We start from the raw sequence: 18270 nt of genomic DNA on the forward strand, positions 1-18270 counted from the left end.
CTCCCATTCTACAGAATTCCAATGGACCCAACCCCTTCCCATTAACTCCCATTGTACAGAATCACAATGGACCCAACCCCTTCACATTCACTCCCACTGTACAGAATCCCAATGGACCCAAACCCTTCCCATTCACTCCCGTTGTACAGAATCACAGTGGATCCAACCCCTTCCCATTCACTCCCATTGTACACAACACAATGGATCAACCCCTTCCCATTCACTCCCATTGTACACAATCCCAATGGACCCAACCCCTTCCCATTCACTCCCACTGTACACAATCCCAATGGACGCAACCCCTTCCCATTCACTCCCATTGTATATAATCCCAGTGGACCCAACTCCTTCCCATTAGTCCCACTGTACAGAATCGCAGTGGACACAAATCCTTCCCATTCACTCCCACTGTACACAATCCCAATGGACCCAACCCCTTCCCATTCACTCCCACTGTGCACAATCCCAATGGACCCAACCCCTTCCCATTCACTCCCATTGTACACAATCCCAATGGACCCAACCCCTTCCCATTCACTCCCATTGTACACAATCCCAATGGACCCAACCCCTTCCCATTCACTCCCATTCTGCAGAATCCCAAGACCCAACCCCTTCCCATTCACTCCCATTGTACAGAATCACAATGGAACCAACCCCTTCACATTCACTCCCACTGTGCAGAATCCCAATGGACCCAACCCCTTCCCATTCACTCCCGTTGTACAGAATCCCAGTGGACCCAACCCCTTCCCATTCACTCCCACTGTACACAATCACAATGGACCCAACCCCTTCCCATTCACTCCCATTGTACACAATCCCAATGGACCCAACCACTTCCCATTCACTCCCGTTGTACGCAATTCCAATGCACCCAACCCCTTCCCATTCACTCCCACTGTACACAATCCCAATGGAACCAACCCCTTCCCATTCACTCCCACTATACAGAACGCCAATGGACCCAACCCCTTCCCATTCACTCCCATTCTACAGAATCCCAATGGACCAAACCCCTTCCCATTCACTCCCATTGTACACAACGCAATGGATCAACCCCTTCCCATTCACTCCCATTGTACAGAATCCCAATGGACCCAACCCCTTCCCATTCACTCCCATTGTACAGAATTCCAATGGACCCAACCCCTTCCCATTCAATCCCATTGCACAGTCCCAATGGACCCAACCGCTTCCCATTCACTCCAATTGTACATAATCCCTATGGCCCCAACCCCTTCCCATTCACTCGCATTGTAGACAATCCCAATGGCCCCAACCACTTCCCAATCAGTCCCATTGTACACAATCCCAATGGACCCAAACCCTTCCCATTCACTCCCCTTGTGCGGAATCCCAATGGACCCAACCACTTCCCATTCACTCCCATTGTACACAATCCCAATGGACCCAACCCCTTCCCATTCACTCCCTTTGTACAGAATCCCAGTGGACCCAACCCCTTCCCATTCACTCCCACTGTACACAGTCCCAATGGACCCAACCGCTTCCCATTCACTCCCATTGTACACAATCCCAATGGACCCAACCCCTTCCCATTCACTCCCATTGTACACAATCTCAATGGACCCAACCCCTTCCCATTCACTCCCACTGTACACAATCCCAATGGACCCAACCCCTTCGCATTCACCCCCACTGCACACAATCCCAATGGACCCAACCCCTTCCCATTCACTCCCACTGTGCACAATCACAATGGACTCAACCCCTTCCCATTCATTCCCACTGTACACAATCCAAATGGACCCAACCCCTTCCCATTCACTCCCATTGTATACAATCCCAATGGACCCAACCCCTTCCCATTCACTCCCATTGTACACAATCCCAATGGAACAAACCCCTTCCCATTCACTCCCATTGTACACAACCCAATGGTTCAACCCCTTCCCTTTCACTCCCACTGCACACAATCCCAATGGACCCAACCCCTTCCCATTCACTCCCACTGCACACAATCCCAATGGACCAAACCCCTTCCCATTCACTCCCACTGTACACAATCCCAATGGACTCAACCCCTTCCCATTCACTCCCACTGTACACAATCCCAATGGACTCAACCCCTTCCCATTCACTCCCATTGTATACAATCCCAATGGACCCAACCCCTTCCCATTCACTCCCATTGTACACAATCCCAATGGACCAAACCCCTTCCCATTCACTCCCATTGTACACAACCCAATGGATGAAACCCTTCCCATTCACTCCCATTGTACACAATCCCAATGGAACCAACCCCTTCCCATTCACTCCCACTGTACACAATCCCAATGGACCCAACCCCTTCCCATTCACTCCCATTGTACACAATCCCAATGGACCCAACCCCTTCCCATTCACTCTCATTGTACAGAATTCCAATGGACACAACCCCTTCTCATTCACTCCCATTGTACACAATCCCAATGGACCCAACCCCTTCCCATTCACACCCACTGTACACAATCCCAATGGACACAACCCCTTCCCATTCACTCCCAGTGTACACAATCCGAATGGACCCAACCCATTCTCATTCCCTTCCATTGTACAGAATCCCAATGGACCCCACCCCTTCCCATTCAACCACACTGTACACAATCCCAATGGACCCATCCCCTTCCCATTCACTCCCATTGTACACAATCCCAATGGACCCAACCCCTTCCCATTCACTCCCACTGTACACAATCCCAATGGACCCAACCTCTTTCTATTCACTCCCACTGTACAGAATCCCAATGGACCCAACCCTTTCCCATTCACTCCCATTGTACACAATCCCAATGGGCCCAACCCCTTCCCATTCACTCCCACTGTACAGAATCCCAATGGACCCAACCCCTTCCCATTCACTCCCATTGTACACAATCCCAATGGACCCAACCCCTTCCCATTCACTCCCATTGTACGGAATCCCAATGGACCTAACCCCTTCCCATTCACTCCCACTGTACAGAATCCCAATGGACTCAAACCCTTCCCATTCACTCCCAGTGTACAGAATCCCAATGGACTCAACCCCTTCCCATTCACTCCCATTGTGCAAAATCCCAATGGACCCAACCCCTTCCCATTCCCTCCTGTTGTACAGGATCCCAGTGGACCCAACCCCTTCCCATTCACTCCCATTGTACACAATCCCAATGGACCCACCCTTCCCATTCACTCCCATTGTACACAATCCCAATGGACCCAACCCCTTCCCATTCACTCGCATTGTATAGAATCCCAATGGACCCAACCCCTTCCCATTCACTCCCGCTGTACACAATCCCAATGGTCCCAGCCCCTTCCCATTCACTCCCATTGTACACAATCCCAACGGACCCAACCCCTTCCCATTCACTCCCACTGTACAGAATCCCAATGGACCCAACCCCTTCCCATTCACTCCCACTGTACAGAATCCCAATGGACCCAACCCCTTTCCATTCACTCTCACTGTACAACAATCCCAATGGACCCAACCCCTTCACATTCACTCCCATTGTACACAATCCCAATGGACCCAACCCCTTCCCATTCACTCCCACTGTACAGTATCCCAATGGCCCCAAGCCCTTCCCATTCAACCCCACTGTACACAAACCCAATGGACCCAACTTCTTCCCATTCACTCCCATTGTACAGAATCCCAATGGACCCAACCCCTTCCCATTCACTGCCACCATACACAATCCTAATGGACCCACCTTCTTCCCATTCACTCCCATTGTACACAATCCCAATGGACCCAACCCCTTCCCATTCACTCCCATTATCCAGAATCCCAATATACCCAACCCCTTCCCATTCACTCCCACTGTACACAATCCCAATGGGCCCAACCCCTTCCCATTCACTCCCATTGTACCGAATCCCAATGGACCCAACCCCTTCCCATTCACTCCCACTGTACAGAATCCCAATGGACCCAACCCCTTCACATTCACTCCCATTGTACAGAATCCCAATGGACCCAACCCTTTACCATTTACTCCCATTGTACATGATCCCAATGTACCCAACCGCTTCCCATTCACTCCCATTTTAAACAATCCCAATGGACCCAACCCATTCCCATTCACTCCCACTGTACAGAATCCCAATGTACCCAAACCCTTCCCATTCTCTCCCACTACACAATCCTAATGGAACTAACTCCTTCCCATTCACTCCAATTGTATACATTCCCAATGGACCCAACCCCTTCCCATTCACTCCCATTGTACACAATCCCAATGGACCCAACCCCTTCCCATTCACTCCCATTGTATAGAATCCCAATGGACCCAACCCCCTCCCAATCACTCCCATTGTACAGTATCCCAATGGACCCAACCCCTTCCTATTCACTCCTATTGTACAGAATCGCAATGGACCCAACCCCTTCCCAATCACTCCCACTGTACACAATCCCAATGGACCCAACCCCTTCCCAATCACTCCCACTGTACACAATCCCAATGGACCCAACCCCTTCCCATTCACTCCCATTGTACACAATGCCAATGGATACAACCCCTTCCCTTTCACTCCCATTGTACACAATCCCAATGGACCCAACCACTTCCCATTCACTCCCACTTTACACAATCCCAATGGACCCAACCCCTTCCCATTCACTCCCATTGTGCACAATGCCAATGGACCCAACCCCTTCCCATTAACTCCAACTGTACACAATCCCAATAGACCCAACCCCTTCCCATTCACTCCCACTGTACACAATCCCAATGGACTCAACCACTTCCCAATCACTCCCACTGTACACAATCCCAATGGACCCAACCACTTCCCATTCACTCCCACTGTACACAATCCCAATGGACCCAACCCCTTCCCATTCACTCCCATTGTACACTATCCTAATGGACCCAACCCCTTCCCATTCACTGCCATTGTGCACAATCCCAATGGACCCAACCCCTTCCCATTCACTCCCATTGTGCACAATCCCAATGGACCCAACCCCTTCCCATTCACTCCCATTGTGCACAATCGCAATGGACCCAACCCCTTCCCATTCACCCCCACTGTACACAATCCCAATGGACCCAACCCCTTCCCATTCACTCCCATTGTACACTATCCTAATGGACCCAACCCCTTCCCATTCACTGCCATTGTGCACAATCCCAATGGACCCAACCCCTTCCCATTCACTCCCACTGTACACAATCCCAATGGACCCAACCCCTTCCCATTCACTCCCATTGTACACTATCCTAATGGACCCAACCCCTTCCCATTCACTGCCATTGTGCACAATCCCAATGGACCCAACCCCTTCCCATTCACTCCCATTGTACACAATCCCAATGGATCCAACCCCTTCCCATTCACTCCCATTGTACACAGTGGCAATGGACCCCACCCCTTCCCATTCACTCCCATTGTGCACAATCACAATGGACCCAAGCCCTTCCCATTCACTCCCATTTTACACAACCCCAATGGATCCAACCCCTTCCCATTCACTCCCATTGTACACAATCCCAATGGACCCAACCACTTCCCATGCACTCCCATTGTACACAATCCCAATGGACCCAACCCCTTCCCATTCACTCCCACTGTACAAAATCCCAATGGACCCGACCCCTTCCCATTCACTCCCATTGTACACACTGCCAATGGACCCAACCCCTTCCCATTCACTCCCATTGTACACTATCCTAATGGACCCAACCCCTTCCCATGCACTCCCATTGTACACAATCCCAATGGACCCAACCCCTTCCCATTCACTCCCACTGTACAAAATCCCAATGGACCCGACCCCTTCCCATTCACTCCCATTGTACACACTGCCAATGGACCCAACCCCTTCCCATTCACTCCCATTTTACACAATCCCAATGGACCGAACCCCTTCCCATTCACTCCCATTGTACACAATCCCAATGGATACATCCCCTTCTCATTCACTCCCACTGTACACAATCCCAATGGACCCAATCCCTTCCCATTCACTCGCACTGTACACAATCCCAATTGACCCAACCCCTTCCCATTCACCCCTACTGTACACAATCCCAATGGACCAACTTCTTCCCATTCACTCCCATTGTACAGAATCCAAATGGACCCAACCCCTTCCCATTCACTCCCATTGTACACAATCCCAATGGTCCCAACAGCTTCCCATTCACTCCCATTGTACAGAATCCCAATGGACCCAACCCCTTCCCATTCACTCCCACTGTACACAATCCCAATGGACCCAACCCCTTCCCATTCACCCCCACTGTACAGTATCCCAATGGTCCCAACAGCTTCCCATTCACTCCCATTGTACAGTATCCCAATGGACCCAACCCCTTCCCATTCACTCCCATTGTATAGAATCCCAATGGACCCAAATCGTTCCCATTCACTCCCACTGTACAGTATCCCAATGGACCGAACCCCTTCCCATTCACTCCCATTGCACACAATCCCAATGGACCCAACCCCTTCCCATTCACTCCCATTGTGCAGAATCTCAATGGACCCACCCCTTACCATTCACTCCCATTGTACACAATCCCAATGGACCCAACCCCTTCCCATTCACTCCCATTGTACAGAATCCCAATGGACCCAACCCCTTCCCATTCACTCCCACTGTACAGTATCCCAATGGTTCCAACAGCTTCCCATTCACTCCCATTGTACAGTATCCCAATGGACCCACCCCTTCCCATTCCCTCCCATTTTATAGAATCCCAATGGACCCAAATCGTTCCCATTCACTCCCACTGTACAGAATCCTAATGGACCCAACCCCTTCCCATTCACTCCCATTGTATAGAATACGAATGGACCCAAATCGTTCCCATTCACTCCCACTGCACAGAATCCCAATGCACCCAACCCCTTCCCATTCACTCCCACTGTACAGAATCCCAATTGACCCAACCCCTTCCCATTCACTCCCATTGCACACAATCCCAATGGACCCAACCCCTTCCCATTCACTCCCATTGTGCACAATCCCAATGGACCCAACCCCTTCCCATTCACTCCCATTGTACACAATCCCAATGGACCCAACCCCTTCCCATTCACTCCCATTGTTCACAATCCCAATGGACCCAACCCCTTCCCATTCACTCCCATTGTGCACAATCCCAATGGACCCAACCCCACCTGAGGTAGCAGAAAGGGCAGCGCTCCCTCAGTACCGCTCATCCGACAGTGCGGCGCTCCCTCAGTACCGCCCCTCCGACAATGCGGCGCTCCCTCAGTACCGCCCCTCCGAAAGTGCGGCGCTCCCTCAGTACCGCTCCTCCGACAGTGCGTCGCTCCCTCAGTACCGCCCCTCCGACAGTGCGGCGCTCCCTCAGTCCCGCCCCTCCGACACTGCGGCGCTCCCTCAGTACCGCCCCTCCGACAGTGCGGCGCTCCCTCAGTGCCGCCCCTCCGAGAGTGCGGCGCTCCCTCAGTACCGCCCCTCCGACAGTGCTGCGCTCCCTCAGTACCGCCCCTCCGACAGTGCGGCGCTTCCTTAGTACCGCCCCTCCGACAGTGCGGCGCTCCCTCAGTACCGCCCCTTCGACAGTGCGGCGCTCCCTCAGTACCGCCCCTCCGACAGTGCGGCGCTCCCTCAGTACCGCCCCGGCGACAGTGCTGCGCTGCCTCAGTACCACTCCTCCGACAGTGCGGCGCTCCCTCAGTACCGCCCCTCCGACAGTGCGGCGCTCCCTCAGTACCGCCCCTCCGACAGTGCGGCGCTCCCTCAGTACCGCTCCTCCGACAGTGCGGCGCTCCCTCAGTACCGCCTCTCCCACAGTGCGGCGCTCCCTCAGTACCGCTCCTCCGACAGTGCGGCGCTCCCTCAGTACCGCCCCTCTGACAGTGCGGCGCTCCCTCAGTACCGCACCTCCGACAGTGCGGCGCTCCCTCAGTAGTGCCCCTCCGACAGTGCGGCGCTCCCTCAGTACCGCTCCTCCGACTGTGCGGCGCTCCCTCGGTACTGCCCCATGACACTGCGGCGCTCCCTCAGTACCGCCCCACTGACAGTGCGGCGCTCCCTCAGTACCGCCCCTCCGACAGTGCAGTTCTCCCTCAGTACCGTCCCTCCGACAGTGCGGCGCTCCCTCAGTACTGCCCCTCCGACAGTGCAGTTCTACCTCAGTACCGCCCCTCCGACAGTGCGGCGCTCCCTCAGTACTGCCCCTCCGACAGTGCGGCACTCCCTCAGTACTGCCCCTCCGACAGTGCGGCACTCCCTCAGTACCGCCCCTCCGACAGTGCAGTTCTCCCTCAGTACCGCCTCTGCGACAGTGCGGGGCTCCCTCAGTACTGTCCCTCCGACAGTGCGGCGCTCCCTCAGTACTGCCCCTCCGACAGTCCGGTGCTCCCTCAGTACTGCCCCTCCGACAGCGCAGTTCTACCTCAGTACGGCCCCTCCGACAGTGCGGCGCTCCCTCAGTACTGCCCCTCCGACAGTGCGGCGCTCCCTCAGTACTGCCCCTCCGACAGTGCGGCGCTCCCTCAGTACCGCCCCTCCGACAGCGCAGCGATCACTCAGTACTGCCCCTCCGACAGTGCGGCGCTTCCTCATTACTGCCCCTCCGTCAGTGCGGCGCTCCCTCATTACTGCCCCTCTGTCATTGCAGAGCTCCCTCAGTACTGCCCCTCCGACAGTGCGGTGGTCCCTCAGTACTGCCCCTCCGACAGTGCGGTGCTCCCTCAGTACTGCCCCTCCGACAGTGCGGCTCTCCCTCAGTACCGCCCCTCCCACAGTGCGGCGCTCCCTCAGTACTGCCCCTCCGACAGTGCGGCACTCCCTCAGGATTGCCCCTGCGACAGTGCGGCACTCCCTCAGTACTGCACCTCCCACAGTGCGGCGCTCCCTCAGTACTGCCCCTCCGTCAGTGTGGCGCTCCCTCAGTACTGCCCCTCCGACAGTGCGGCACTCCCTCAGTACCGCCCCTCCGACAGTGCAGGTCTCCCTCAGTACCGCCCCTCCGACAGTGCGGCGCTCGCTCAGTACAGCCCCTCCGACAGTGCGGCGCTCCCTCATTACTGCCCCTCTGTCAGTGCGGCGCTCCCTCATGACTGCCCCTCTGTCATTGCGGCGCTCCCTCAGTACTGCCCCTCCGACAGTGCGGTACACCCTCAGTACCGCCCCGCGGCAGTGCGGCTCTCCCTCAGTACCGCCCCTCCCACAGTGCGGCGCTCCCTCAGTACTGCCCCTCCGACAGTGCGGCGCTCCCTCAATACCGCCCCTCCGACAGTGCAGCGCTCGCTCAGTACTGCCGCTCCGACAGTGCGGCGCTCCCTCATTACTGCCCCTCTGTCATTGCAGAGCTCCCTCAGTACTGCCCCTCCGACAGTGCGGCACTCCCTCAGTACCGCCCCTCCATCAGTGCAGTTCTCCCTCAGTACCGCCCCTCCGACAGTGCGGCGCTCCCTCAGTACTGCCCCTCCGACAGTGCGGCACTCCCTCATACTGCCCCTCCGACAGTGCGGTGCTCCATTAGTACTGCCCCTCCGGCAGTGCGGCGCTCCCTCATTACTGCCCCTCCGTCAGTGCGGCGCTCCCTCATTACTGCCCCTCTGTCATTGCAGCGCTCCCTCAGTATTGCCCCTCCGACAGTGCGGCACTCCCACAGTACCGCCCCTCCGACAGTGCAGTTCTCCCTCAGTACCGCCCCTCCGACAGTGCGGCGCTCCCTCAGTACTGCCCCTCCGACAGTGCGGCGCTCCCTCAGTACAGCCTCTCCGACAGTGCGGCGCTCCCTCAGTACAGCCCCTCCGACAGTGCGGCACTCCCTCAGTACCGCCCCTCCGACAGTGCAGTTTTCCCGCAATACCGCCCCTCCGACAGTGCAGCGCTCCCTCAGTACTGCCCCTCCGACAGTCCGGCGCTCCCTCAGTACTGCCTCTCCGACAGTGCGGCGCTCCCTCAGTGCCGCCCCTCCGACAGTGCGACTCTCCCTCAGTATTGCCCCTCCGACAGTGCGGCGCTCCCTCAGTACTGCCCTTCCGACAGTGCGGTGCTCCCTCAGTACTGCCCCTCCGACAGTGCGGCACTCCCTCAGTACCGCCCCGCCGACAGTGCAGCGCTCCCTCGGTACTGACCCTCCGACAGTGTGGCGCTCTCTCAGTACTGACCCTCCGACAATGCAGCACTCCCTCACTGGCCCTCGGACAGTGCGGCGCTCGCTCAGTACTAATCCTCCGAAAGGGCGGCGCTCCCTCTGTACTGCCCCTCCGACAGTGCGGTACACCCTCAGTACCGCCCCTCCGACAGTGCGGCTCTCCCTCAGTACCGCCCCTCCCAGAGTGCGGAGCTCCCGCAGTACTGCCCCTCTGTCATTGCGGCGCTCCCTCAGTACTGCCCCTCCAACAGTGCGGCACTCCCTCAGTACCGCACCTCCGACAGTGCAGTTCTCCCTCAGTACCGCCCCTCCGACAGTGCGGCGCTCCCTCAGTACTGCCCCTCCGACAGTGCGGCGCTCCCTCAGTACTGCCCCTCCCACCGTGCGGCGCTCCCTCAGTACCGCCCCTCACACAGTGTGGCGCTCTCTCAGTACTGCCCCACCGACAGTGCGGCGCTCCCTCAGTACTGCCCCTCCGACAGTGCGGCGCTCCCTCAGTACTGCCCCTCCGACGATGCGGCGCTCCCTCAGTACCGCCCCTCCGACAGTGCGGTGGTCCCTCAGTACTGCCCCTCCGACAGTGCGGCTCTCCCTCAGTACCGCCCCTCCCACAGTGCGCCGCTCCCTCAGTACTGCCCCTCCGACAGTGCGGCACCCCCTCAGGATTGCCCCTCCGACAGTGCGGCACTCCCTCAGTACTGCCCCTCCCACAGTGCGGTGCTCCCTCAGTACTGCCCCTCCGTCAGTGTGGCGCTCCCTCAGTACTGCCCCTCTGACAGTGCGGCACTCCCTCAGTACCGCCCCTCCGACAGTGCAGGTCTCCCTCAGTACCGCCCCTCCGACAGTGCGGCGCTCGCTCAGTACAGCCCCTCCGACAGTGCGGCGCTCCCTCATTACTGCCCCTCTGTCAGTGCGGCGCTCCCTCATGACTGCCCCTCTGTCATTGCGGCGCTCCCTCAGTACTGCCCCTCCGACAGTGCGGTACACCCTCAGTACCGCCCCGCGGCAGTGCGGCTCTCCCTCAGTACCGCCCCTCCCACAGTGCGGCGCTCCCTCAGTACTGCCCCTCCGACAGTGCGGCGCTCCCTCAGTACCGCCCCTCCGACAGTGCAGCGCTCGCTCAGTACTGCCGCTCCGACAGTGCGGCGCTCCCTCATTACTGCCCCTTCGTCAGTGCGGCGCTCCCTCATTACTGCCCCTCTGTCATTGCGGCGCCCTCAGTACTGCCCCTCCGACAGTGCAGGTCTCCCTCAGTACCGCCCCTCCGACAGTGCGGCGCTCCCTCAGTACTGCCCCTCCGACAGTCCGGTGCTCCCTCAGTACTGCCCCTCCGACAGCGCAGTTCTACCTCAGTACGGCCCCTCCGACAGTGCGGCGCTCCCTCAGTACTGCCCCTCCGACAGTGCGGCGCTCCCTCAGTACTGCCCCTCCGACAGTGCGGCGCTCCCTCAGTACCGCCCCTCCGACAGCGCAGCGATCACTCAGTACTGCCCCTCCGACAGTGCGGCGCTTCCTCATTACTGCCCCTCCGTCAGTGCGGCGCTCCCTCATTACTGCCCCTCTGTCATTGCAGAGCTCCCTCAGTACTGCCCCTCCGACAGTGCGGTGGTCCCTCAGTACTGCCCCTCCGACAGTGCGGTGCTCCCTCAGTACTGCCCCTCCGACAGTGCGGCTCTCCCTCAGTACCGCCCCTCCCACAGTGCGGCGCTCCCTCAGTACTGCCCCTCCGACAGTGCGGCACTCCCTCAGGATTGCCCCTGCGACAGTGCGGCACTCCCTCAGTACTGCACCTCCCACAGTGCGGCGCTCCCTCAGTACTGCCCCTCCGTCAGTGTGGCGCTCCCTCAGTACTGCCCCTCCGACAGTGCGGCACTCCCTCAGTACCGCCCCTCCGACAGTGCAGGTCTCCCTCAGTACCGCCCCTCCGACAGTGCGGCGCTCGCTCAGTACAGCCCCTCCGACAGTGCGGCGCTCCCTCATTACTGCCCCTCTGTCAGTGCGGCGCTCCCTCATGACTGCCCCTCTGTCATTGCGGCGCTCCCTCAGTACTGCCCCTCCGACAGTGCGGTACACCCTCAGTACCGCCCCGCGGCAGTGCGGCTCTCCCTCAGTACCGCCCCTCCCACAGTGCGGCGCTCCCTCAGTACTGCCCCTCCGACAGTGCGGCGCTCCCTCAATACCGCCCCTCCGACAGTGCAGCGCTCGCTCAGTACTGCCGCTCCGACAGTGCGGCGCTCCCTCATTACTGCCCCTCTGTCATTGCAGAGCTCCCTCAGTACTGCCCCTCCGACAGTGCGGCACTCCCTCAGTACCGCCCCTCCATCAGTGCAGTTCTCCCTCAGTACCGCCCCTCCGACAGTGCGGCGCTCCCTCAGTACTGCCCCTCCGACAGTGCGGCACTCCCTCATACTGCCCCTCCGACAGTGCGGTGCTCCCTCAGTACTGCCCCTCCGGCAGTGCGGCGCTCCCTCATTACTGCCCCTCCGTCAGTGCGGCCCTCCCTCATTACTGCCCCTCTGTCATTGCAGCGCTCCCTCAGTATTGCCCCTCCGACAGTGCGGCACTCCCACAGTACCGCCCCTCCGACAGTGCAGTTCTCCCTCAGTACCGCCCCTCCGACAGTGCGGCGCTCCCTCAGTACTGCCCCTCCGACAGTGCGGCGCTCCCTCAGTACAGCCTCTCCGACAGTGCGGCGCTCCCTCAGTACAGCCCCTCCGACAGTGCGGCACTCCCTCAGTACCGCCCCTCCGACAGTGCAGTTTTCCCGCAATACCGCCCCTCCGACAGTGCAGCGCTCCCTCAGTACTGCCCCTCCGACAGTCCGGCGCTCCCTCAGTACTGCCTCTCCGACAGTGCGGCGCTCCCTCAGTGCCGCCCCTCCGACAGTGCGACTCTCCCTCAGTATTGCCCCTCCGACAGTGCGGCGCTCCCTCAGTACTGCCCTTCCGACAGTGCGGTGCTCCCTCAGTACTGCCCCTCCGACAGTGCGGCACTCCCTCAGTACCGCCCCGCCGACAGTGCAGCGCTCCCTCGGTACTGACCCTCCGACAGTGTGGCGCTCTCTCAGTACTGACCCTCCGACAATGCAGCACTCCCTCACTGGCCCTCGGACAGTGCGGCGCTCGCTCAGTACTAATCCTCCGAAAGGGCGGCGCTCCCTCTGTACTGCCCCTCCGACAGTGCGGTACACCCTCAGTACCGCCCCTCCGACAGTGCGGCTCTCCCTCAGTACCGCCCCTCCCAGAGTGCGGAGCTCCCGCAGTACTGCCCCTCTGTCATTGCGGCGCTCCCTCAGTACTGCCCCTCCAACAGTGCGGCACTCCCTCAGTACCGCACCTCCGACAGTGCAGTTCTCCCTCAGTACCGCCCCTCCGACAGTGCGGCGCTCCCTCAGTACTGCCCCTCCGACAGTGCGGCGCTCCCTCAGTACTGCCCCTCCCACCGTGCGGCGCTCCCTCAGTACCGCCCCTCACACAGTGTGGCGCTCTCTCAGTACTGCCCCACCGACAGTGCGGCGCTCCCTCAGTACTGCCCCTCCGACAGTGCGGCGCTCCCTCAGTACTGCCCCTCCGACGATGCGGCGCTCCCTCAGTACCGCCCCTCCGACAGTGCGGTGGTCCCTCAGTACTGCCCCTCCGACAGTGCGGCTCTCCCTCAGTACCGCCCCTCCCACAGTGCGGCGCTCCCTCAGTACTGCCCCTCCGACAGTGCGGCACTCCCTCAGGATTGCCCCTCCGACAGTGCGGCACTCCCTCAGTACTGCCCCTCCCACAGTGCGGTGCTCCCTCAGTACTGCCCCTCCGTCAGTGTGGCGCTCCCTCAGTACTGCCCCTCTGACAGTGCGGCACTCCCTCAGTACCGCCCCTCCGACAGTGCAGGTCTCCCTCAGTACCGCCCCTCCGACAGTGCGGCGCTCGCTCAGTACAGCCCCTCCGACAGTGCGGCGCTCCCTCATTACTGCCCCTCTGTCAGTGCGGCGCTCCCTCATGACTGCCCCTCTGTCATTGCGGCGCTCCCTCAGTACTGCCCCTCCGACAGTGCGGTACACCCTCAGTACCGCCCCGCGGCAGTGCGGCTCTCCCTCAGTACCGCCCCTCCCACAGTGCGGCGCTCCCTCAGTACTGCCCCTCCGACAGTGCGGCGCTCCCTCAGTACCGCCCCTCCGACAGTGCAGCGCTCGCTCAGTACTGCCGCTCCGACAGTGCGGCGCTCCCTCATTACTGCCCCTTCGTCAGTGCGGCGCTCCCTCATTACTGCCCCTCTGTCATTGCGGCGCCCTCAGTACTGCCCCTCTGTCAGTGCGGCACTCCCTCAGTACCGTCCCTCCGACAGTGCAGTTCTCCCTCAGTACTGCCCCTCCGACAGTGCAGCGCTCCCTCAGTACTGCCCCTCCGACAGTGCGGCGCTCCCTCAGTACGGCCCCTCCGACCGTGCGGCGCTACCTCAGTACCGCCCCTCCCACAGTGCGGCGCTCCCTCAGTACTGCCCCTCCGACCGTGCGGCGCTCCCTCAGTACCGCCCCTCCGACAGTGCGGTGCTTCCTCAGTACTGCCCCTCCGACAGTGCAGCGCTCCCTCAGTACCGCCCCTCCGACAGTGCAGCGCTCCCTCAGTACTGCCTTTCCGACAGTGCGGCGCTCCCTCTTTACTGCCCCTCCGTCAGTGCGGCGCTCCCTCTTTACTGCCCCTCTGTCATTGCGGCGCTCCCTCAGTGCTGCCCCTCCGACAGTGCGGTACACCCTCAGTACCGCCCCTCTGACAGTGCGGCTCTCCCTCAGTACCACCCCTCCGACAGTGCAGTTCTCCCTCAGTACCGCCCCTCCGACAGTGCGGCGCTCCCTCAGTACTGCCCCTCCGACAGTGCGGCGCTCCCTCAGTACTGCCTCTCCGACCGTGCGGCGCTCCCTCAGTACCGCCCCTCACACAGTGCGGCGCTCCCTCAGTACTGCCCCTCCGACAGTGTGGCGCTCTCTCAGTACTGCCCCTCCGACAGTGCAGCACTCCCTCACTGCCCCTCGGACAGTGCGGCGCTCGCTCAGTACTGATCCTCCGAAAGGGCAGCGCTCCCTCAGTACTGCCCCTCCGACAGGGCAGCGCTCCCTCAGTACCGCCCCTCCGACAGGGCAGCGCTCCCTCAGTACTGCCCCTCCGACAGTGCGGCGCTCCCTCAGTACCGCCCCTCCGACAGTGCAGTTCTCCCTCAGTACCGCCCCTCCGACAGTGCGGCGCTCCCTCAGTACTGCCCCTCCGACAGTGCGGCGCTCCCTCAGTACTGCCCCTCCGACAGTGCAGTTCTCCCTCAGTACCGCCCCTCCGACAGTGCGGCGCTCCCTCAGTACTGCCCCTCCGACAGTGCGGCGCTCCCTCAGTACTGCCCCTCCCACCGTGCGGCGCTCCCTCAGTACTGCCCCTCACACAGTGTGGCGCTCCCTCAGTACTGCCCCTCCGACAGTGTGGCGCTCTCTCAGTACTGCTCCTCCGACAGGGCAGCACTCCCTTAATTACGCCCCTCCGACAGTGCAGTTCTCCCTCAGTGCTGCCCCTCCGACAGTGCGGCGCTCCCTCAGTACTGCCCCTCCGACCATGTGGCGCTCCCTCAGTACCGCCCCTCCGACAGTGCGGCGCTCCCTCAGTACTGCCCCTCCGACCATGCGGCGCTCCCTCAGTACCGCCCCTCCGACAGTGCGGTGGTCCCTCAGTACTGCCCCTCCGACAGTGCGGTGCTCCCTCAGTACTGCCCCTCCGACAGTGCGGCTCTCCCTCAGTACCGCCCCTCCCACAGTGCGGCGCTCCCTCAGTACTGCCCCTCCGACAGTGCGGCACTCCCTCAGGATTGCCCCTCCGACAGTGCGGCACTCCCTCAGTACTGCCCCTCCGACAGTGCTGTGCTCCCTCAGTACTGCCCCTCCGACAGTGCAGCGCTCCCTCAGTACTGCCCCTCCGACAGTGCGGCGCTCCCTCATTACTGCCTCTCCAACAGTGCGGCGCGCCCTCAGTACTGCCCCTCCGACAGTGCTGCACTCCCTCACTACTGCCCCTCCAACAGGCTGAACGGCCTCCTCCTGTTCCTAATGTAACAGGCTCGAGTTGGCTGAATGGCCTCCTCCTGTTCATATTGTAACAGGCTCGAGGGGCTGAACGGCCTCCTCTTGTTCCTAAAGTAACAGGCCCAAGGGGCTGAATGGCCTCCTCCTTTTCCTAATGTAACAGGCTCGAGGGGCTGAACGGCCTCCACCTGTTCCTAATATAACAGGCTCGAGGGGGCTGAATAGCCTCCTCGTGTTCCTAATGTAACAGGCCCGAGGGGCTGAATGGCCTCCTCCTGTTCCTAATGTAACAGACTCGAGGGGGCTAAATAGCCTCCTCCTGTTCCTAATGTAACAAACTCGAGGGGTTGAATGACCTCCTCCTGTTCCTAATGTAACAGGCTCGAGGGGCTGAATGGCCTCCTCCTGTTCCTAATGTAACAGACTCGAGGGGCTGAATGGTCTCTTCCTGTTCCTAATGTAACAGGCTCGAGGGGGCTGAATGGCCTCCTCCTGTTCCTAATGTAACAGGCTCGAGGGGGCTGAATGGCCTCCTCCTGTTCCTAATGTAACAGGCTCGAGGGGCTGAATGGTCTCTTCCTGTTCCTAATGTAACAGGTCCGAGGGGGCTGAATGGCCTCCTCCTGTTCCTAATGTAACAGGCTCGAGGGGCTGAATGGCCTCCTCCTGTTCCTAATGTAACAGGCCCGAGGGGGCTGAATGGCCTCCTCCTGTTCCTAATGTAACAGGCTCGAGGGGCTGAATGGCCTCCTCCTGTTCCTAATGTAACAGGCTCGAGTGGGCTGAATGTCCTCCTCCTGTTCCTAATGTAACTGGCTCGAGGGGGCTGAATGGCCTCCTCCTGTTCCTAATGTAACAGGCTCGAGAGGGCTGATTGGCCTCCTCCTGTTCCTAATGTAACAAGCCCGAGGTGCTGAATGGTCTCTTCCTGTTCCTAATGTAACAGGCTCGAGGGGGCTGAACGGCCTCCTCCTGTTCCTAATGTAACAGACTCGAGGGGCTGAATGGCCTCCTGCTGTTCCTAATGTAACAGGCTCGAGTGGGCTGAATGGCCTCCTCCTGTTCCTAATGTAACAGGCTCGAGGGGCTGAATGGCCTCCTCCTGTTCCTAATGTAACAGGCCCGAGGGGCTGAATGGCCTCCTCCTGTTCCTAATGTAACAGGCTCGAGGGGCTGAAAGGCCTCCTCCTGTTCCTAATGTAACAGGCTCGAGGGGCTGAATGGTCTCTTCCTGCTTCTAATGTAACAGGCTCGAGGGGGCTGAATGGCCTCCTCCTGTTCCTAATGTAACATGCTCGAGGGGGATGAACGGCCTCCTCCTGTTCCTAATGTAACAGGCTCGAGGGGGCTGAATGGCCTCCTCCTGTTCCTAATGTAAGAGGCTCGAGAGGCTGAATGGCCCCCTCCTGTCCCTAATGTAACAGACTCAAGGGGCTGAACGGCCTCCTCCTGTTCCTAATGTAACATGCTCGAGGGGGCTGAATGGCCTCCTCCTGTTCCTAATGTAACAGACCCGTGGAGGCTGAATGGCCTCCTCCTGTTCCTAATGTAACAGGCTTGAGGGGGCTGAATGGCCTCCTCCTGTTCCTAATGTAACAGGCTCGACGGGCTGAATGGCCTCCTCCTGTTCCTAATGTAACAGGGCCGAGGGGGCTGAATGGCCTCCTCATGTTCCTCATGTCACAGGCTCGAGGGGGCTGAATGGCCTCCTCCTGTTCCTAATGTAACAGGCTCGAGTGGGCTGAATGGCCTCCTCCTGTTCCTAATGTAACAGACTTGAGGGGCTGAATGGCCTCCTCCTGTTCCTAATGTAACAGACTCGAGGGGCTGAATGGCCTCCTCCTGTTCCTAATGTAACAGGCTCGAGTGGGCTGAATGGCCTCCTGCTGTTCCTAATGTAACAGGCTCGAGGGGGCTGAACGGCCTCCTCCTGTTCCTAATGTAACAGGCTCGAGGGGCTGAATGGCCTCCTGCTGTTCCTAATGTAACAGGCTCGAGGGGGCTGAACGGCCTCCTCCTGTTCCTAATGTAACAGGCTCGAGTGGGCTGAATGGCCTCCTGCTGTTCCTAATGTAACAGGCTCGAGGGGGCTGAACGGCCTCCTCCTGTTCCTAATGTAACAGGCTCGAGGGGGCT

The 18270-nt window shown here is 59.5% G+C and overlaps 1 protein-coding gene across 1 annotated transcript in view; it reads left to right on the forward strand.

The window, feature by feature from the left end:
- The window catches only part of LOC147086851 (synapsin-2-like), a 326247-nt gene that overhangs the window by 260025 nt on the left and 47952 nt on the right, over positions 1–18270 (forward strand). The window lies entirely within an intron of this gene.

Source organism: Somniosus microcephalus, unplaced genomic scaffold (assembly GCF_052327205.1).
Source record: "Somniosus microcephalus isolate GS21.2 unplaced genomic scaffold, FLI_Smic_1.0 unresolved_chr7, whole genome shotgun sequence".
Lineage (NCBI taxonomy): Eukaryota > Metazoa > Chordata > Chondrichthyes > Squaliformes > Somniosidae > Somniosus > Somniosus microcephalus.